Here is a 23783-nt window from a genome sequence, read left to right on the forward strand (position 1 = left end):
CGCTTTGGTTTAATCCCCAAAATGAACATGTGAAAATATCAAGGCTGATATCAGGAGATAATTCTAAATAAAAGAGAACTGAAAATAGAGTAAAATTAGCACTCAGTTTTCCACAATTAAACACTCAGATAACTATAGTCCTAAATTTCATTTCAGGAAATATAATTTTACTATCAGTTAATCGGCTACTGTACTGTGACCAGTACAGCAATGGCATATATAGCTTAAAACAGGATGGATTCAAAGAACTGTTTCCTGTACTCTTCCTGCTTTCAAGCTGGCCCAGATTCAGAACCACAATCTGAGATGCATTATCTAAGTGAATCAGCAATACATATACATATATCCCATCGTTTTGGATTTCCTTCCCATTTAGGTCACCACAGAGCACTGAGTAAAGTTCCCTGTGCTATGCAGTATATCCTCATTATCTGTTTTACACAGAGTAGTGTCACTCTGTCAGTCCCAATCTCCCAGTTCATGCCAGCGCTCCTTTCCCACCTTGGTGTCCATCCATTCAAGGAAAAGTTTCCTGTACCCTTCCCGCCCTTCTGCTGGCCCAGAACTAGAACCATAATCTGAGATGTATTATCACTGACATAGATCACAGCTGTCTATATTGCAATTGTCAAGTAGCCTGTGAACTTCCTGAGAGAAGTGACGCTTATTTTCATCTGAACTTATTGACCATCTTTGGCTGATGATCTGAGTTCAGCAATGCTTGCTGAATTAAAAAATGGAGATATTATTCCTTCCCTTTCCCCCCTCTGAGCTTATATTTGAATTATGATAGCATTTAGAATTAAACATAAACATTTTACTGTAGGAATGAATGTCCATAAAGGAGCTTTCTCTACAAAGCTTTACAATAATCACTATTGTGTTCACTATCATTCACTTTAAATTCTACTTTAAACTATGAGATAAAACATAATAAAGTATATAAATATGTAATATATTCAGACACTCATTTGGTAAGTAAAAGTACAGATCTATAAAGCATTTAGATATGAAACTGTCAAAATTAAGATATCTGGTAAAGTGGCTAGATAGAAGCCCAATGGTATACTTCAAAAGCTTTTTTTCCCAGTAATGCTCAATTTGGAGTTTATTTTATAGTCTTTGTTTTGGATAACAAATTATTTCGCTGTACTAACTGTTACATACATAATGTAATATGAAATATAAGTTTGGGAAATTTTGACCCTATATTTGTAATTATACAATGACTAGGTTCTACATAGTTACTAAATTTGAGTTACAACTTAGATATAATCTTTCATGGTGAATAAAATGAAAATGGGAATATGATCACTTAGAGATTTCTTGTGGGAAAGAAAAAGCACATAATTACAGTGCCAAAAGACCAAAACGTCCTTAGCAATGTGAGAGCAAGACAAATCATTCCAATAGCACATGCAGGGAAAGTTTCCAAGGGTTTATTTCTTATAGTCTCCCTCACTTAGAAAATGCCCAAAATCAGAATCAGTGGATATAAACAGTGAGAAGGCTGCAAATCTACCTTACAATGACAAAACTTTCTGATGGTCTCATTTGATCCAATGATAAAATCTAGTGTAAATAAAATTGAGATCTATGGATAAAAGGCCTTCACAGCATCACAAAGTGCTACCAATTCACTCATGCAAATATTAGTTAGCCTCAATGTGTATTACATTTTACTAGGCACTGAAAATAAACTACTGAATGGAGAAGATCTTGCTTTAGAGTTTACCATATTTTGCTTGGTCTTGGGTGCACTGAAAAGCAAATAGGCAATTAGTATAGCAGATGCTAATTGCTATGTTGGGAGAAGTACAGTGTGCCTTCAAAGCTCTTAGGCAGTACCACTTAATGGAATGGAATTAATAACACAGTGCATTCATTTCCTATTGAGCCTGTAACAAATTGTCACACGTTTGGTGGCTTAAAACAATTTACTCTTTTACTGATCTAGAGTTAATAAGTCTGAACTAGGCTGCCAAGACCTGCCTGCCTTCTGCAGGCTCCGGGGGCTAATCTGGATCATTTATTTTCTAGCTTCTAGAAGCTGCCTATATCCCTTGACTCATGGCCCCTTCCTCTCCCTGTCTCGCTCCATAGTTACATTTTTCTCTTTCTTATTAGGATGTTTGTAATTACACTGGGCATGCCTGGACAATCAATGCCATTTTCCACATCTCAAAAATTTTTAAATTTGATCATTAATCAGTCTCTTCTACTATGTGAAGCAAAACATCTAGAGATTCTAGGCATTAAGACATCTTTGGGAGGTCATTCCTGCCCATCCAGGAATGAACTTATTTTATAAGTAAGTTTAATATATAACTGTCTATTTTATGTGTTGGAGAAGGAAATGGCAACCCACTCCAGTATTCTTGCCTGGAGAATCCCATGCATAGAGGAGCCTGGCAGGCTACTTATATGTACAAGAAAAAATATTCAGTACATGATTCTGTGATAGTTGAGTATCTGTTTGGAAAAGATTCAACCATTTAGGTGCTTGTCTCACAAATTAATAACAGAAATAATCTCATGTGGTAATTTTCTCTCTCCAGTGGATTCCACTAAAATAACCTATAATGGGAATGATTCTGCCTAGAGTTTTATGGTGGCATCTTATACAGCTGACCACAACAACATTTTCTTAGGGTAGAAGTGAAAATTACAAAATTCTTCAGGAAAAAATATTGGAAATATGTATCAGGATCTTTCACTTATACATAGTAGGCAAGTAACTTCACTTTGTACTTTGTTTTTAAGCAAAATGTATACTTTTCTTTATAAGAAACCCTCTATGGATAGTAATAACCATCTTAATGTCACATTTAATAAAAAAGTTTAGGAATAGTGAAAAACTTCCAGCAGTCACAGAATTCTAACTCCAGTAGCTTAAGTACTGAACTATTTTACACCCATTTGATGTAATATTAAAGTTATTATCTTACAATGAGTTTTACTGATAATAGAAAATATTTAAATAAGGATAGGAATTTAATTTACTAGAGACTGTTTAATTGTAGTTATCTCCCACACATTTATTTCCCTTATCTGCCAGTACTCCACCAAAATGCAATAAAAATAACTTACTACTACAAAGAGAAGGATGGAATTGGCAAGAGTGCAATAAAATTTCAATAAGTCAAAGAGAAAAAGGAGGTAGAAGTGAGACTGATTCAGTAGAAAGGAGTGAAACTCAAGGGAATGACGTTTGAACTTTCTTGTTTCTTAGTATGGTTTCATTCTTCTTTCAATATTTCCAGTGGCATTTTCAGTTACAAATTTAAGATACAAACTTTAGGAAGGGGAGGAAGGAATCCTAATACCTGAACTCCTGTGAATCCTACAGTAGAAGGTGTGGCTCGTGCCATACCTATCACCAATCTGAGGCAGCCAAAGAAAACAAAACTACACTCTACGTGGTGAGCAATTTTCTAATACATTTTCTCCCTTGGCTACTATCTTTGCTTACCCCAGGATGTCTGCTTGTTCAGAATCTGGTACTTTAACCCTCAAACCAAAGAAATGTTAAAATGTTATTTATATGGTATATTTATATTTGATATATAACATACAAAAGAGACACTGATGTATAGAACAGTCTTATGGACTCTGTGGGAGAGGGAGAGGGTGGGAAGATTTGGGAGAATGGCATTGAAACATGTAAAATATCATGTATGAAATGAGTTGCCAGTCCAGGTTTGATGCACGATACTGGATGCTTGGGGCTGGTGCACTGGGACGACCCAGAGGGATGGAATGGGGAGGGAGGAGGGAGGAGGGTTCAGGATGGGGAACACATGTATACCTGTGGCGGATTCATTTTGATATTTGGCAAAACTAATACAGTTATGTAAAGTTTAAAAATAAAATAAAATTAAAAAAAAATAAAAAAAAATAAAAAAATAAAAATATTATTAACAGAAAAAAAAAACAAACAAAAAAATAAAATCACATATAAAATTTGATATATACTTTTTTCTCTCACTTCAGTTCAGTCACTTATTTGTGTTCCGACTCTTTGCGAACCCATGAATCGCCGCATGCCAGGCCTCCCTGTCCATCACCAACTCCCGGAGTTCACCCAAACTCATGTGCATCGAGTCAGTGATGCCATCCAGCCATCTTATTCTCTGTCATCCCCTTCTCCTCCTGCCCCTGATTCCTCCCAGCATCAGGATCTTTTCCAATGAGTCAACTCTTCGCATGAGGTGGCCAAAGTACTGGAGTTTCAGTCTCAGCATCAGTCCTTCCAATGAACACCTAGGACTGGTCTCCTTTAGGATGGACTGGTTGGATCTCCTTGCAGTCCAAGGGACTCTCAAGAGTCTTCTCCAACACCACAGTTCAAAAGCATCAATTCTTCAGCACTCAGATTTCTTCACAGTCCAACTCTCACATCCACACATGACCACTGGAAAAACCATAGCCTTGACTAGATGGACCTTTGTTGGCAAAGTAATATCTCTGCTTTTTAATATGCTATCTAGGTTGGTCATAACTTTCCTTCCAAGGAGTAAGCGTCTTTTAATTTCATGGCTGCAATCACCATCTGCAGTGATTTTGGAGCCCCCCAAAAATAAAGTCATCCACTGTTTCCACTGTTTCCCCATCTATTTCCCATGAAGTGATGGGACCAGATGCCATGATCTTCGTTTTCTGAATGTTGACCTTTAAGCCAACTTTTTCACTCTCCTCTTTCACCTTCATCAAGAGGCTCTTTAGTTCCTCTTCACTTTCTGCCATAAGGGTGGTGTCATCTGCATATCTGAGGTTATTGATATTTCTCCTGGCAATCTTGATTCCAGCTTGTGCTTCTTCCAGCCCAGCGTTTCTCATGATGTACTCTGCATAGAAGTTAAATGAACAGGGTGACAATATACAGCCTTGACGTACTCCTTTTCCTATTTGGAAACTGTTGTTCCATGTCCAGTTCTAACTCTTGCTTCCTGACCTGCATATAGGTTTCTCAGGGGGCAGGTCAGGTGGTCTGGTATTCCCATCTCTTTCAGAATTCTCCAGGGTTTATTGTGATCCACACAATCAAAGGCTTTGGCATAGTCAATAAAGCAGAAATAGATGTTTTTCTGGAACACTGAGTATTTTAGATGCCAGAATATTGAATGTATAATTTTATCATTTACTTCAGATTTTTCTCTACTCTTCTTCCTTAATAAGACCTACTCTTATTTCCATATTTAAAATTTCAGTTTCTCCCAACAGGTGTTGTGTGCTCAGTTGTGTCTGATTCTTTGCGACCCCATGAACTGTAGCCTGCCAGGCTCCTCTATCCATAGGATTCTCCAGGCAAGAATATTGGAGTGGGCTGCCATTTCCTACTACAGGGCATCTTCCTGACCCAGGGATCAAACCTGTGTCTCCTGTGTCACCGGCACTGACAGTCAGACAGCTTACTGCTGCACGACATGGGTTGTGCACACTTATTCCTCCATGCAGATTTATTATTTCTATAGCATTCTTCATTTTAGCTTACCACATGATTTAGTTATTCATTATGCTCATTACTAATCATCTGTCTCTTCCTCCTAGAATATAAGGTCACCAAACACAATGATTTTCCTGTTTTATTTACTGATATATCCTGAGATCATAGAACAGTGTGTGGCATGTTGGTAAGCCCTGGGTAAACATTTATTGAATGAAGTAAAAAGTTGTTAGACATATTGAAAGAATCTACATTTTTTCACTTGAAAGATATTCCTAGAACTTTCATGTAAATTTGTTATAAATTTAGTCCTTGAAGGGAGGTACTTTTTGAAAGCATTAAATTATAGATTATTACTTAAAAGTTTCCGTGGTGGCTCGGCCAGTAAAGAATCTGCCTGCAATACAGGAGACCAGTGTTTGATCCCTGGGTCAAGAAGATCCCTGCAGAAGGGAATGGCAACCCACTCCAGTATTCGTGCCTGGAGAATGCCTGGACAGAGCAGATTGGCAGGCTACATACAGTTCATGGGGTTGCAAAGAGTGATTAACACACACACACACTTAAAAGCCTTAGGGAGAAAAATCAAGGATATAGGTTTTGTGTTTAAATGAGATTTTTCTTCTTATTCAGCACAGCATATACCACAACTAACACTACACACATCCTTAGGATTTATCCAGTTTGAACATTCAGTCCTAAATTAAATTCATATTTTTAAAAACTTTATCCTGGAAATAGAGACACTGAATTATGATATAAAATTTATCAGCATAATTTGTAAGATTACATGAAACAGTTTTCTTAGCATTAGAAGCGGAGAACACAATGGCACCCCACTCCAGTACTCTTGCCTGGAAAACCCCATGGACGGAGAAGCCTGGTAGGCTACAGTCCATGGGGTCACTAAGTCAGACATGACTGAGCAACTTCACTTTCCCTTTTCACTTTCCTGCATTGGAGAAGGAAATGGCAACCCACTCCAGTGTTCTTGCCTGGAGAATCCCAGGGACAGGGGAGCCTGGTGGGCTGCCGTCCATGGGGTCGCACAGAGTTGGACACGACTGACACGACTTAGCAGCAGTAGCAGCGGCATTAGAAGAGAATAGCCCAACAATCTTAGCTCAAAGAAAAAATGCTATTTCTACCAGGTACTCAGGGCTCTTAAAGAAATGAATCGATCATTATATTGTAGTAAATTGATCACACTTTGCAAAGTAACCAGATCTGAAGCTATGGAATTAGATACAGCATGAAAACAACAAATTACTTTGAAGGGGGAGGTTTATGGATTGATGTGTATCTCCCTCAGATTAATAGATTAAATCATTGACACCTAATGTGACTATATTTGGAAATGTAGTCTTTAAGGAGGTAATTAAAATTAAATAAGATCCTAAATGTGGGTCTTAACCCAATACACTTAGTGTCCTTATAAGAACAGACAGAAAGAGTACGCGTGTTTAGATAAAATGTCTCTTGAGGACACAGTGAGAAGGTGGATATTAGCAACCCAAGGAAAAACCAAACTTTCTGACACCTCGATCTTGGACTTCCATTCTTCAGAACTCTGAGCATATAAATTTGTTGCTTACCTCATCCAGTCTGAGGTATTCTGTTATTGAAAAGCTTGCAGACCCATAAAAAGAGTATGAAAATGGTTATAGTATCTGATATTTATTCTATAGAAGGACTTGTTTAATATGCATATGCTTCTGCAGGACATACTTTTGTTTAGACTTTCAAGGGAAGGATTTTTCAGGGAACTCCATAAGGGAAATGACAACCCACTCCAGGATTCTTGCCTGAGAAATCCCATAGACAGAGGAGCTTGGCTGGCTATAATCTGTGGGGTCGCAAGAGAGGTGGACACAACTTAGCAACTAAACAACAACTTGGAATTCATGAAATGGATTCTATTAATACCTGTTGTACCTGTTTGTCGCAGTAACATTATTCTATACAAAATGTTCTCTTGCAAAGAGAGAGATAGCAGAAAAAATTAGACATTTGCAAGCTTTTCTTTCTCTTGAACACACATAAGTGAATGCACCAACTTATAATACACCACTACTGATAGAAATGACTTGTACATTTGGGACAATGATGCAAGACTGATGCTCTGTGGAATATGACACGCTGACAGCAAGGAAACTGGTGGTGCTAATCCATCAGAATTTGCACAACACTCAGAACACTTTCACTTGAGGATCTTCTACTATTTATGAGAAACTAACCATGCTTATGTATTTTAATAATTGTACTATTACAGCAAGTATTCTGGTGAAGCAAACGACCCAGTTCACACATATGGACACCTTATCTTTGATAAAGGAGGCAAGAATATACAATGGATTACAGACAATCTCTTTAACAAGTGGTGCTGGGAAATCTGGTCAACCACTTGTAAAAGAATGAAACTAGAACACTTTCTAACACCATACACAAAAATAAACTCAAAATGGATTAAAGATCTAAACGTAAGACCAGAAACTATAAAACTCCTAGAGGAGAACATAGGCAAAACACTCTCTGACATACATCACAGCAGGATCCTCTATGACCCACCTCCCAGAATATTGGAAATAAAAGCAAAAATAAACAAATGGGACCTAATTAACTTTAAAAGCTTCTGCACATCAAAGGAAACTATAAGCAAGGTGAAAAGACAGCCTTCAGAATGGGAGAAGATAATAGCAAATGAAGCAACTGACAAACAACTAATCTCGAGAATATACAAGCAACTCCTACAGCTCAACTCCAGAAAAATAAATGACCCAATCAAAAAATGGGCCAAAGAACTAAATAGACATTTCTCCAAAGAAGACATACAGATGGCTAACAAACACATGAAAAGATGCTCAACATCACTCATTATCAGAGAAATGCAAATCAAAACCACTATGAGATACCATTTCACACCAGTCAGAATGGCTGCGATTCAAAAGTCTACAAGTAATAAATGCTGGAGAGGGTGTGGAGAAAAGGGAACCCTCTTACACTGTTGGTGGGAATGCAAACTAGTACAGCCACTATGGAGAACAGTGTGGAGCTTCCTTAAAAAACTGGAAATAGACCTGCCTTATGATCCAGCAATCCCACTGCTGGGCATACACACTGAGGAAACCAGAAGGGAAAGAGACACGTGTACCCCAATGTTCATCGCAGCACTGTTTATAATAGCCAGGACATGGAAGCAACCTAGATGTCCATCAGCAGATGAATGGCTAAGAAAGCGGTGGTACATATACACAATGGAGTATTATTCAGCCATTAAAAAGAATACATTTGAATCAGTTCTAATGAGGTGGATGAAACTGGAGCCTATTATACAGAGTGAAGTAAGCCAGAAAGAAAAACACCAATACAGTATACTAACGCATATATATGGAATTTAGAAAGATGGTAACAATAACCCTGTGTACGAGATAGCAAAAGAGACACTGATGTATAGAACAGTCTTATGGACTCTGTGGGAGAGGGAGAGGGTGGGAAGATTTGGGAGAATGGCATTGAAACATGTAAAATATCATGTATGAAATGAGTTGCCAGTCCAGGTTCGATGCAGGATACGGGATGCTTGGGGCTGGTGCACTGGGACGACCCAGAGGGATGGAATGGGGAGGGAGGAGGGAGGAGGGTTCAGGATGGGGAACACATGTATACCTGTGGCAGATTCATTTTGATATTTGGCAAAACTAATACAGTTATGTAAAGTTTAAAAATAAAATAAAATTAAAAAAAATGATTGAAGGCAAAAAAATCTTGATAGACAACAGTCAATAAAATCCACTGAATAGTTATGTAATTAATGTTAATAAGATTATTATACTGTGTTAACTATTATGTTGGATTACAGGGAGAACACTGTTGGAACCAAGTCATTTTCAATTGTATGAGTAAAGGCATTTTACTGACATTTTCAGGACAGTGAGATCACCTTTTATTCTAAAAGCGATATTTGCTGGAGAGAATATTATTTTTCTCCTTTCTCTGAAGCCTTAATTGAATAAACTTATTTTAAATATAGTCTCTTCATTATCTCTCTTAGCTCAAATAGCCACCTGTCCACTAAATGGCAGAGTGAACTTTGCAGAGAGATTTGTCAGATGTTCATATCTGCAGTCATTCTTGTTATTAGTGCACTCACCCATATGAGCTTGAATGTGGCTGTTAAATTTGCAATGAAGAGAAAGAAACTAGAAAAAATAGTCAAAGTGAAACCTTTGTCAATGAGCAGCAGAGATTTTACATTACTGGTAGAAAATGAAACTCAGAGTGCAGAGTTTTCTCCCATTTTTTATAACTGCTGTAATACTAAGGTCCTCAAAACATGAATAAAGTTTCCTTTAAGTAATGCCTTTATAAATAAGGATTCTCTCACCTATATATAGATGTATAATATATATACACATATATATATATATAAAGCCTTATTTGTGTGTGTGTGTATATATATATATATTTGTACACGTTGATCCTTCTGATTGTAATGTTAGTCTTTCTTAATCTGATAGGTATTCTATTCTTTTTGCTGCAATTGTAATTGGAATTGTTTTAATTTCCCTTTCTGATAGTTATTAGCATATAACAGAACAGATTTCTGTATATTGATTTTTTTGTATCTTTCAACTTTACTGAATTTACTTATTAGTTTTTCTTTTTTTTCAATTTTTAGCATTTTCTCTGTATAATATCACATCACCTGCAAATAATGAATTTTACATACTTTTCATAGGATGCCTTTCACCCTTTCTTGCCTGATTTGATGTGGCTGGGGATTTCAATACTATGCTAAACGAAAATAAGAGTGGCATCCTCGTCTTCTATCTGATCTTAGAGGAAAAGCTTTCAGCTTTTCACTGAGTATTTGCTGTGGGTTTGTCAGTGTGGCTTTCATGCATTAAGGTATGTTCCCTCTATACTGACTTTGAGAGTTCTTATCATAAATGTTGAATTGTGTCAAATGCATTTCCTGCATCTATTGAGATATTTTTATCCTTTGTTTTGTTTGAATGGTGTATCATGATTTTCAGGTATTGAACTATCCTTTCATCCCTGGAATAAATACACTTGGTTACAGTGTATGATCCTTTTATTGCTGAATTTGGCTTGCTAATGTTTGAGGATTTTTGTATCTATGTTCATCAAGGATATTGGCCTGTTTGCTTGTTGTGTCTTTATTTGGTTTTCATGTCAATATAATGCTGGCCTTGTAGAATGAGTCTAGAAGTGTTTCTCTTCTGATCACTTTGACAGAGATAGGTGTTAGTTATTCACTTAATGTTTGATAGAATTCACCAGTGAAACAGTCTTGTACTGGACTTTTGTTTGGAAGTTTTTCAATTCCTTAATCAATTTCATTACTAAATGATTGGTCTCTTAAGATTTTGTTTCTTCCTCACTCAGTCTTGGAAGATTGTTTACAAATTCATCCATTTCTTCTAGGCTGTTCATTTGCATATCATTTTTTCATAATAATCTCTTATTCTTTGAATTTATGTGGTGTCAGTTACAACTTTAACTCTTTCATTTCTAGTGTATTTGGGTCCTCTCTTTGTGGCTAAAATTTACAAACTTTCTCTTCAAAGAATCAGCTCTTCATTTTATTGGTCTTTTCTGTTTGTCTTTATTTGATTTATTTCCACTTTCATTTTCCCATTCTATGCATTTAGGTGTTTCTATTTTAGGTGCATAGATATTTACAAGAGTAATTTTTTTTTTTTTCTTTTAGAATGATCCCTCAGGTAATGCTTTTCTTTGCCTCTTAGTCTTTCTTCAAAAGTCTATTTTGTTGGATAGAAAGATTGTCACCCTGCCTTCTTTTTTGTTTCCATTGCATGGAAATATATCTTTTTCTATCCCTTAACTTTCAGCTTTTGCGTGTCTTTGGATGTGATGTGAGTCTCTTATAAGTAGAAGATATAGATGTATTGTATGTATGGGTCTTGTTTTATTTTGCCCATTCCGTCACCCCGTGTATTTTGATTGCATCATTTAGTCCACTGGCAAGTAAAGTAACTATTAACAGGTATGTACTTACTGCCTTTTTGTTTATTGTTTCCTAGTTGTTTTTGTAACTCTTTTCTGTCCCTTCCTTATCTTGCTCTCTCCCCTTGTGATTTAATGAGTTGGATTATGAGTGTATTACTTTATCTTTTCTGTATCTGCTATAGGCTTTTCTCAGCTGCTACCATGAGGCTCACATGTAACAACCTATTTTAAGCTGGCCACTGAAGTCCCAGTGCAGTCTAAAAGCACTACATTTTTACTCCCCTAGCTTGTTTTGTTTTTGACATTCCTTTTTACAATTTTTTCATTGAATTATATTAGAAGATTCTGTTTTTTAACCTCATGCTAGCATTATAGGTTGTTATCTGCCATAATACCTTCACTATATATTTGTCTTTACTAGTAGAGATTGTTTTTCTTAATCTCGTTGTTTATAGTTATGGCCTTTTCTGTCTAAAGACCGGGGAGGGAAGAGGGAGGAGGGTTCGGGATGGGGAACACATGTATACCTGTGGCAGATTCATTGTGATATTTGGCAAAACTAATACAATTATGTAAAGTTTAAAAATAAAATAAAATAAAAAAAAAAACCAAAAAAAAAAAGAAATTTCTTTAATATTTCTTATAAGGATGGTTTAGTGGTGATGAATTCTTTTATCTTTTGCTTGTCTGGGAAACTCTTTATCTTTACAATTCTGAATTATAACCTTGCCAGGTAGAGGATTGTTGATTGCAATACTTTTCATCATTTTAAATATATTGTACCAGTCCCATCTAACTTATAAATTTCTGCTAAAAAATTCAGCTAATAGTCTCATTGCAGGTTCACTTGTATGTAACAGTTTTTTGCTGTTGCTGCTAAAGATTCTCTCTTTATCTCTAACTTTTTAGATATCTCTAACTTTTTTAGAGATAACAGATTGCTGTGGATTTGTTTGGGTTCATTCTGATTGGGACTTCCTGTGCTGCTGGGACTTGGATGTCTCTTTCCTTATCAGGTTAGGGGAGTTTTCAGCCATTATTTCTTTTTTTTCTTGAGCTTTCCTCCAGCCTCACCTCATCCCTCTCCTGTAGGTCATCAGAGAGCATGGAGCTGAGCTCCCTGTGCTATCCAGCAGCCTCCCACTAGCTCTCTATTTTACTCATGGTAGTGGATCTGGGTCAATGCCACTCTCTCAATTCATCCCACCCTCCCCTTCTCCCTTTGGTCCACAAGCCCATTCTGTCCCTATTTTTTCTCTGCAAATAGGTTCATCAATACCATTTTTTTTGATTCTATGTATGTGCATTAAGATACAATATTTTTCTCTTTGTGACTTACTTCACTCTGTATGACAGACTCTACCTTCCTCTACTTCACTACCAATGACCCAGTTTCATTCCTTTTAATGGCTGAGTAACATTCCATTGTACATATGTACCACATCTTCTTTATCTGGTAAATTGTATTCTTTATTTGGTCAATTGCTTGTCTCCATTTGATTTACTACTTTTCCCAAGGTCTTATCATGGTCTTTAATTTGGAAGGTATTCCTTTGTCACCTTATTTATTATTATTAAGGTATTCCTTTGTCACCTTTTTATTTCTGTGTTTGTTTCTATGTATTAGATGTGTCAGCTACAACTCCAGGTTTTGAAAGAGTGGCCTTATGTATAAGGTATCTTGTGGGACCCAGTGGGGCAAGCCCTCCCTGGTCACCAGAGTCCAGTGCTTCTAGAATATGCCCTGGGTGGGTTGTAGACCCTCCTTTATTGTGGTTGTGCAACAGTGATTGGTAATGTTGAGCCCTAACCATGCTACCTATGAGGACTGGATGAGACTGTTACATAAACACTGATGGGTAGAGCTTGTCCCCTGTGAAGGAGGAGCATCACTGAAGGGGTCACCTGGACTGCATGAGTTAGGTGTGGCTGGTCTTCAGGGATGCGCTGGGCTAGCACACACAGTGTTAGCTAGTTTGGGTGTCAGAAATAGTACTTGCCAGTGCTAGGCCAGCTGTGTGGAAGGAGAGAAAAAAATGTGTCCATGAGAAAAAGTTCCACCAGATCCCTGCCCCTCTGGTACACACAGTAAAATTAGTCAGTGAATGTTCTTATATGACCTAAGTGCTTTTCAAGCTGTTTTCTCTGCACAGGGACTTAGAGGGAGTTTATGTGTGAGCCCTTCAAGAACGAGAGCCAGTTTCCCATAAACCTCTGGCTCTTCTGGATGTAAGCCCTGCTCGTTTTCAAAGCCAAGTATTATGGGGGATCATTTTCTGGTGCAGGTCTCAGTCTAGGGAGCCCCAGGGTCGGGACTAGGAGCTCTACCCCTCAGGGGGATCTCTGTGGCTGTGATATCCTTCCCACTTGGTTGTCACACCAAGGCTTCCCTGGTGGCACAGATGATAACCTGCCTGCAATACTGGAGACTTGGGTTCCATCCCTGGTTGGGAAGATCCCCTGGAGAAGGGAATGGCTACCCACTTCAGTATTCTTGCCTGGAGAATTCCATGGACAGAGGAGTCTGACAGACTACAGTCTTTGTTGTTCAGTTGCTAAATCAAGTCTGACTGCTTGTGACCCCATGAACTGTGGCACATCAGGCTTCTCTGTCCTTCACCTTCTTCCTGAGTTTGCTCTAACTCTTGTCCATTGAGTTGGTGATGCCATTTAACCATCTTGTCCTCTGTAGCTCCCTTCTCCTCTTGCCCTCAATCTTTCCCAGCATCAGGATCTTTTCCAATGAGTTGGCTTTTCTCATCAGGTGGACAAAGCATTGGAGTTTCAGCATCAGTCCTTCAAATGAATATTCAGGGTTGATTTCCCTTAGGATTATTGTTGAGCAATTTCCCTTAGGATTGCTCCTTGCAGTTTAGGAGACTCTCAAGAGTCTTCTCCAGCCTCACAGTTCAAGTGCATAAATTCTTTGCTGCTCAGCCTTCTTTATGGTCCAACTCACACGTCCCTGCATGACTACTGGAAAAACCATAGCTTTGACTATACAGACCTTTGTTGGCATAGTGATGTCTCTGTTTTTTAATATACTGTCTAAGTTGGTTGTAGCTATTCCAAGGAGCAAGCGTCTTTTAATTTCATGGCTGCAGTCACCATCTGCAGTGATTTTTGAGCCCCCCAAAATGAAATCTGCTACTGTTTCCACTTTTTCCCCATCTATTTGTCATGAAGTGATAGAACTGGATGCCATGATCTTTGTTTTTTGAATGTTGAATTTTAAGTCATCTTTTTCACTCTCCTCTTTCACCTTAATCAAGAGGCTCTTTAGTTCCTCTTCACTTTCTGCCATTAAAGTTGTATCATCTGGATCTCTGAGGTTGTTGATATTTCTCCCCACAATTTTGATTCCAGCCTGGCATTTCATATAATGTAATTTGGATATAGGGCTTCACTGATGGCTCAGCTGGTAAAGAATCAGCCTGCAATGCAGGAGACCTGGGTTCTATCCTTGGTTGCAAAGATCCCCTGGAGAATGAAATGACAACCCACCCTAGTAATCTTGCCTGGGAAATCCCATGAACAGAGGAGCCTGGTAGGGCTATTTTCCATGGGGTCACAAGAGTTGGACAAGACTTAGTAACCAAATCACTACCACTCTGCATATAAGTAATATAAGGTAGGTGATAATATACAACCTTGACGTACTCCTTTCCCAATTTTGAACCAGTCCATTGTTCCATGTCCAGTTCTAACTATTGCTTCTTGTCTTGAATACAGGTTTCACAGAAGGCAGGTAAGATGGGCTGGTATTCCCATCTCTTTAAGAATTTTTCACAGTTTGTTGTGATCCACATAGTCAAAGACCTTAGCATAGTCAAAGAAACTGAAGTAGATGTTTTTTGGAATTCTCTTGCTTTTTCTATAATCCAGTATATGTTGGCAATTTGATTTCTGGTTCCTCTGCCTTTTCTATATCTAGCTTATACATCTAGAAGTTCTTGGTTCATGTACTACTGAAGCCTAGCTTGAAAGAGTTTGAGCATAATCTTGCTAGTATGTGAAAATGGGTGCATTTGTACAGTAACTTTAACATTCTTTGGTATTGTCTTTCTTTGGGATTGGAATGAAAAGAGACCTTTTCCAGTCCTGTGGGCAAACTTGCTGGCATAATGAGTACAGCACTTTAACAGCATCTGGAATTCCCTGACCTCCACTACTTGGGTTCTGACTGAACACGTCTCTGCCCCTGCTGCTCATCTCAATGTGGCCTTTCCTTTATGTCCTTAGTTGTAGAAAGTCTGTTATCTTTGTCCCCAGGTTGTTTTTAGAGAGTTGTTCTACATGTAGTTCTAGTGCTGGTGTGTCTGTGGGAGGAGGTGAACTCAGGATCTTGCTACTTGCTATCATGATCTGGATCACACACGTAACTTTAAGTGACCACATTCTGAAGAATGGTGTTTGCTGCTAAGTCGCTTCAGTCGCGTACAACTCTGTGCGACCCCATAGACGGCAGCCCACCAGGCTCCTCCGCCCATGGGATTTTCCAGGCAAGAATACTGGAGTGGGTTGTCATTTCCTTCTCCAATGCATGAAAGTGAAAAGTGAAAGTGAAGTCGCTCAGTCGTGTCTGACTTTTAGCAACCCCATGGACTGCAGCCCACCAGGCTCCTCCGTCCATGGGATTTTCCAGGCTAGAGTACTGGAGTGGGGTGCCATTGCCTTCTCTGGAAGAATGGTGTTTAGGTAAAGTAAATCCAGGTTAAATCCAAGACTCCATGTATCTGGGGTAAGTTTGTGACTGTACAAATATTTTACCCAACTTAATGAAATTGCATCTTTTTCTCTCTTTTTTTTTTTAGTCATTATATTTACTTTTCTGTAAATCACTTATTCACACAGCCTTTATCCATTTTCACATATTATCTATTTTTTTATCATACTGGTTATAGAAGTTCAAAAGATTCTGAAAGCTAATTTTTTTGTTTTGTATATTAAAATAACTTTTTATGTTTCAGATGATTTAGTTTAGTTTTCTTTTTTTTGTATCAGATAACATATTTTGAAGCTAGAAGATCTGAAATATGCTTCAACACTCATATATATGAAGCATACATATGTGTACCTGCACAGAAACAAATGTAGATGTTTACATGGATATAGTTAACATACAGTTAAAAGGGTTTTTCATAGATGAATAAGAAATATATTGTCTAGAGATTCATGGTAGTTATGGTATTAACAAAATTCTTAATAAATCTATTTTAGGGAATAAACTTTAGGTGGCAGTCATTGCAGATACACATCCACTATGCATCTACTGAAAGAGTCTAAAAATTACTTCTCTAGTATCCCATTTTTCAATATGTATTTCCATTACTTTTTTTCTATTTATCTTGCTACAAACTACATAAAGCAAAACAAAACACAATGAAATGCCACAGATAATTTTAAGCATCTAGACAAGAATAGGACTCATTTTTTGTGTTTGTTATATGACGTAGTTTTAAATCTATAAAATTATTTAACTTAAATATGGACTGTAAATTTCTCTTTGAAGATTTGCATGCTTTTACTGAAGCACTATTGGGTCCAGTTAGCTGTCTTAAAGGCTATATGTCTTAAAGGTTATATGAATAACCAAGCAATAGAGATTAATAGTATCTTTAAAATTGTCCAGTATAATCTTTCTCTTCCTCAGTAACTTCAGGATGAGAAAAATAGGACTAAGGTATGCACATTGCCAAATATCTCACATAAATTCTAGAATACCACTAGAGACATTTTGAAATATGAAATATTTGACTTTGAACTGAGGTGTTCATATATATTTTGTTCAGATACATCTTAGAATATCAGTAACTTTACTGTGGTTAAAAATTTTCTTTCTTCACTGTATTGTATTGCAGCCATTTGAGATTTAAATTAGTTTTATTCACTTTGGAATCTGTGGCAAATTTAAGACAGATTTCAAAGTATTTACCACCTGGTTTAATTTGCTATACTAGTCAAAGATGAGAACAAATTGTCTCTCCTTTTTTCTAAGTTTCCAAATATCTCTTAATTTATTCATGCTGATAGGTGTAATATGGTCCAAACCATTAGGAATTCTGATTTTGAGCAAAATTAGAGCAGTAGTAATATTTTAAAACTGTGAATTGCAGTAACATTTGATCCAGATTATATTTTATACAAACTAAACTTTCATTCACATAATACTGGGTATTTGATGCCCCCCAACACTCCTGGTCCCTTTCTTCACCTTTTTCCTTTGACTTGACAGGATCTAAAATGCTCTGGATTACACTCTTTCCTTTTTTCATCTTCATTTTCATTTATCTTCTACAGCTGTCATTTCTATAAAGGAAGGAATCTTGATCTGTTATTTTGCTCACTGCCATATGTAAGCTCATTGAGCAGTTCCTGGCACAAGATAAGTATTCAGTTCACCTCTTTTGAATGAATAAATGTATGAATGTAATAGATTATACCTCAGTTCTTCAAACTATGAAGTTTTACTGACCCACTTGTGCTTTAGTCTCTTCACAATATTTCACAAAATTGAATTAACCTGGAGGAAAAATTGTATTGCTAGTAAGGAATCCAGTCTCTAGGGACATTCATTAAAGCTGAGGCTCTGCTCTCTCATTTCATTCTCCTCATTCCTTAAGGAAACCATGAGCCCCAGTAGCCTAGATTTGATGCTCCTCCTGCCTGACTAACCCTCCTCCACTGCTTCGTGTTGCCAGGTTCTGCACCTTTACTTTGACTCCTCCCACTACTCTGGGTGTGCAAGTCAGCACTGTATACCTCTCTCTCTCTCTGCCTGGTGGGGCTTAGTGATAATGAAATCCTTGCATTCCTGTACTAACAGTGTCACTATTTTTTTTTTTTCCTTTTTTTTTAGTGTGAAAGAACAAATCGTATTTCCTTTGGTAATAATAACTGGTCAGGGAAGTTTAAGGAGATGGCATAAGCAATCAAAGGAGATTAGGTTGTTGGGTGATGAGTTGGCAGAGAATGTCAGAAACAAACTCATCTTTTAATCATTGTCTTGATTCATATATTGAATACTATAGCAATTTACATTTAAGAATTTATATGTCGAAGAGAAATTCCGAAACATACAAACACATCTGTGCATGCACGCACACATGCTAAGTCGCTTCAGTCATGTTCAACTCTGCAACGCCATGGACTGCAGCCCACCAGGCTCCTCTGTCCATGAGATTCTCCAGTCAAGAATATTGGGGTGGATTGCTATGCCCTCCTCCAGGGGATCTTCCCGACCCAGGGACTGAACTTGCATCTCTTATGTCTCCTGCATTGGCAGGCTGGTCCTTTACCACTAGTGCCTCCTGGGAAGCCCTTACAAACACATCTAAAACATATCAAATGTCCGATATTTATAACATTGCCTTAAGTAGGAAACAACAGTCAAAAGTGTTCTCAAAGCAGTAAATGATACATAGAAACAGATAAAAAAAAAAAAAACTACAATATTTCTCTGGAAACATTATAAAGACAAGTACATACGCTAGAACGAAGGTAAGAATCACCTACTACCAAAGACTGAAATTTTTTGAAAGAGGAGTACAAATGACAAAGAAATTCAGTCAGTCAAGGAGTGCAAGGTGAGAGGTTTTAAATGCTCATCATGATAGTAAAATTCAGATGCGAGGTGAGATACCCTTCTTCAGTATCCAGTTAAATTAGTTGAAATCATCTTGTGTTAAAGGAAAACATTAAAATAGCAACCAAAAGTTAAGATACTCAGGTACTAATAAAGAAGACACAGGGCCCATATGAAGAATGATATTGACATACACAGTAACTGAAGAAATGAAAAGGCAGATTCCGTTCTCGGATGAAAAATCTAAATTTAAAAATGTCAGTTTGTCCTGTTAATATATACAGTTAGTAAAACTCTGTTACAGGCAGCACATAGTTAGGTCTTGCTTTTTCATGCATTCAGCCACTCTGTCTTTTGATTGGAGAATTTAGTCCATTCAGGTTTAAAGTGAGTATGATTAGGCGTGTGTTTATTGCAATTTATTTTTTTCTGGACAGTTTTTTAATTCCTTTTACTTCTTTCCTTGCTCTCTTCCTTTGTGTTTTGACAACTTTATTCATTGGTGTGTGTACCTTTCTTTTTCTCTCTTGTGTGTTTAGAATTGGTTTTGGCTTTGTGGTTATCGTGAGGCTTACATTTAATATCTTATACCTATAACAGTCTATTTTAAGTTGATAACCACTTATATTTGATCTCATTGTAACAACATGATTACTCTCCTCACACTTTGCTTTTGATGTAACATTTTACATAATTTAATCTTGTGTATTGTTTAATTATTGTAGTTATAGTTTTTCTTTTTTTTTTTTTTACTACTTTTGTCTTTTTACCTTTATACTAGCTTTATAAGTGATTAATCCATGATCTTTATTATATATTTACCAGCAGGATTTATTCTTTCATATGTATGCTGCTGCTGTTAAGTCGCTTCAGTCGGGTCCGACTCTGTGCGACCCCATAGACGGCAGCCCACCAGGCTCCCCCATCCCTGGAATTCTCCAGGCAAGAACACTGGAGTGGGTTGCCATTTCCTTCTCCAATGCATGAAAGTGAAAAGTGAAAGTGAAGTCGCTTCATATGTATACTTATTACTAATTAGTGCCCTTTTTTCATATTATAGAAGTCTCTTCACCATTTTATAAAGTTGATTTAGTGATAATGAACTTCTTTAGCTTTAACTTATATGGATGGCTCTTTATTGCTCCACTTCTGAGTGATATCATTGCCAGCTAAAGGATTGTTGGCAGTTGTTTTCTTTCAAAGTTATCAGTGCTTTGAATATATCATGCCACTGCCTTACCGTTTTGCTGAGAAATCTGCCCATAGTCTTATGGGGATTCCCTTGTCTTTCTCTTGCTAATTTTAATAGTCTCTCTTTGCCCTATAGTTAAAACATCATAAGTTAATGCATCTTGGTGTGGGTCCCTTTTGCCCAATTTAGGGAAGTTGCCAGCCATCATTTCTTCAGATAGGATTTCTGTCTCTTTATATATCTCTCCCTTCCTTCCACATAAGTCCTTGAAGCTACCTTTTTTTTTTTCCTGTTCTGGTTGGGTTTTACTAGTCTGTCTTTGAGTTGACCGATCCTTTCTTCTGCTTTATCTTCTGTTGTTGAACCCTTCTAGTGTATTGTTCAACTAAGCTAATGTATTCTTTACCTCTGTGACTTTTATCTAGTACCTTCTTATGTTTACTATCTCTTTGTTAAAATTTTCTCTGTGTTCATTCATTTTCCTTCCTTCTTTGAATACCTTCTTAATTATTACTTTGTACTCTTTTATCAGGTAAATTACTTTTTGTTTCATATTTTTTTTTCCTGAAGTTTATCTTGTATAATTAGGAACATATTCTTCTATTTAGCTTAACATTCTGTCTTGGTTTTCTGTAGATGAAAGAGTCACCTCTCCCAGTCTTAAAGGAATGACCTCATATAGGAGGTGGACCTTGTCTTCAACCTTTCCTTATGTCTTGGTTTCTTACAAACCTTTGTACTTATCCAAGCAGGCTATTATATTTTAAATAGCTCCCAGACAAGAATTATCCCATACAGGATGACTTCAGCACCTAGATTTGAGATGAATGGAAGCCAGACTTTCAGATGTCAGCTTTTAAAAGTATGCTAATGCATATTGTTGGACTACAAGCACAAACTCTGCTGGTCACCGGAGCCAGGTGATCTAGGAGTGTCCTTGACAGTAGAAGGAATAATCAGGGTGCCAGACAAGAATATGAGCTCCTTTCTGAGAGATAACCACTATAATAGTCCCAAGAGACCAGGAACACAAACTTCTTGGCCTTCAGTCAGGATTCAAGAAGTGTTACCTAGGCAGAAGTAGCAAAAATTGTGGCATCAGGTATGTAAGCTCCCAGATATTAGATGCTGGTGCTCTAGAGTGTGGCAAAGGGAGAGTGCAAATAGGGCCTCTATCCCTGGAGAGTGTTCCAGCAGGCTCCTAGATGCATGTGTTAACATAAATGCCTGCCCCTCAGGCTGACACTTAACACAAGTAGTTGAGCCTCTTTGGTTTGAGACTTGGAACAACCAGCTGCTTCTGAGTTCGGCCCTAGGGTAGGTGAGTTGTGCGTCCAAGTCTTTGAGTGGTTTTTAATCACTACAGTCTTGGATGGCCACCCCATTGGTTTTCAAAGTTAGATTTTTAGAAGCTCATCTCCCAGCTGTATGTTTTAGAAGTTAGCATATCCAATGTTGGGTTCAAAGCTTCAGCTTTTCAGGGAGAGGCTCTGGATTTGCGTTCCCTCCAAGTTGTGGGTCGCTGTACTGGGGGTGAAGCTTATAGTGAGATTGTGTCCCAGCTTCTCCAACCAGCTTTGGATGGGTTTTTATTCTTTTTTTTTTTAATTTTATTTTATTTTTAAACTTTACATAACTGTATTAGTTTTGCCAAATATCAAAATGAATCCGCCACAGGTATACATGTGTTCCCCATCCAGAAGCCTCCTCCCTCCTCCCTCCCCATTCCATCCCTCTGGGTCATCCCAGTGCACCAGCCCCAAGCATCCAGTATCAGGCATCGAACCTGGACTGGCAACTCGTTTCATACATGATATTTTACATGTTTCAATGCCATTCTCCCAAATCTTCCCACCCTCTCCCTCTCCCACAGAGTCCATAAGACTGTTCTATACATCAGTGTCTCTTTTGCTGTCTCATACACAGGGTTATTGTTACCATCTTTCTAAATTCCATATATATGTGTTAGTATACTGTATTGGTGTTTTTCTTTCTGGCTTACTTCACTCTGTATAATAGGCTCCAGTTTCATCCACCTCATTAGAACTGATTCAAATGGGTTTTTATTCTTAACCTGATGTGTAGTCATGACTCAGTCAGCATTTGGGTTCTTTTAAAAGAAAATTTTTCTATATGTAGCTGCAGACTGTGTCCATGGGAAGATATGAGTCCAGGATTTTTCTACATGATGTATTGAATCAGAACCCTCTAGAATTTATAATTTCTGTGTCCAGAAAAAAAATTAGCTTAAAGCGGCTTACATTTCCAAGTAGAAGCAAATCCTCAATAGAGTTTTCTCACATTCAGGCTTTAAAGAATATCACAGATGGAAGTTTAAGGAAGATAAGGCTCACAATAAAACAGAGAACAGAAAACACATGGGAATATCAACCACCTTGAAAGAGTCTGGAGAAATAACCAGCTGCACAATCATAAACAAGAGATTGCATTTCTATTATTGTATAATACTATAGAATTCATATGTATGTATATTGCATAGTTTAATAAAATAAAATGTGTTTAAATATAAATAGCAACTCAAATAGCCAAGATTATTGGAAAAAGAACCCATTTCTAGAACTAAATATATAATTAAAAATAACCTCAATAGCAGATTATGATAGTCAAACTGCAAAACAAAGATAAAAATATCTGTTTTAAAAAGCAGTTGAAAAGAAATAATCTCTTTGTAGGCAAACAATTGATTTCTCAGTAGGAATGATAGAAACAAAGTCATATTAGCCATTCAACTTGAGGGAAAAATGTATAAAATTAGAACTACATACCAAGGAAGCTATTTTAATATTGTCATCAAAATAAGCCTATTTTTAGGTAACTGAATGAATTCTCAATATGGAATCTTCTAAATAATGTAAATTAGGAAGAAGTTGTGTGTGGAATTTCTCTGATGCAAGGAAAAAATAGCAGAGTTTTAGCAATTACATGGCCAATGGAAATATTGACTTTATAAAATCATAATGGTGTCCAATTGATGGCTTTCTAAAAAAAAAAAGAACTAAAATATCAGACAGTTTGAACTTATATGTCTCACATGCCTGGAAAAATGACTTTTATTGTTGAAAGAAAGAAGGGAGTCATTAAAGAGACCAAGTCATTCTAATATCTTTGAATAGTTCCAGAGAATGATATATTGATTAATGCTAACATACAAATAAAAAGGGTTTTATTGCAAGCATCTGAACAGCCCAAAGTTGGCTTTTTTGTAGAAGGTCTGCATGTTATAGACCCCAAACATCAATTTTCTAGTCTTGCCATCAGTGCCTGAAATTTTCTTTCTTTTCTGATCTGCTTTGCTCTTTCCTTTTTTTTCCTTCCTCATTTCTCCTTTCACGTTACTTTAGAATATATGTTTGTAATACAGCCTGTCCCTTTGGAATTATATTTGAACAGCTGTTTGTGCTGAGAACAACACTTACTGCAGCTTTAATTGAGTGTATCTCAAGATATATATATTTTTACAAGCAGTGAAGTGTTTTTAAGAATAGAGTTTGTGTATAAGAGAAAGCTAAAATAGTTTTCTTGCCATTATTTGTGTATATTTGTGT

The 23783-nt window shown here is 37.1% G+C and overlaps 1 long non-coding RNA gene across 6 annotated transcripts in view; it reads left to right on the forward strand.

Annotated features, from left to right (window-relative positions):
* The window catches only part of LOC129634296 (uncharacterized), a 58697-nt gene that overhangs the window by 15183 nt on the left and 19731 nt on the right, over positions 1 to 23783 (forward strand). For 2 of the 6 annotated variants that reach the window (XR_008705541.1, XR_008705540.1), the window contains exon 2: positions 3264 to 3422. This is a non-coding gene — a long non-coding RNA (uncharacterized LOC129634296). Of the gene's footprint in view, positions 1 to 3263; positions 3423 to 3993; positions 4528 to 10124; positions 10524 to 22524; positions 22733 to 23783 lie in introns of those variants that run through there. The other 4 variants (XR_008705536.1, XR_008705538.1, XR_008705535.1 and 1 more) reach the window with 4 other exon arrangements.

The sequence above is a fragment of the Bubalus kerabau genome, chromosome 19, assembly GCF_029407905.1.
Source record: "Bubalus kerabau isolate K-KA32 ecotype Philippines breed swamp buffalo chromosome 19, PCC_UOA_SB_1v2, whole genome shotgun sequence".
In the NCBI taxonomy this organism is placed as follows: Eukaryota; Metazoa; Chordata; class Mammalia; order Artiodactyla; family Bovidae; genus Bubalus; species Bubalus kerabau.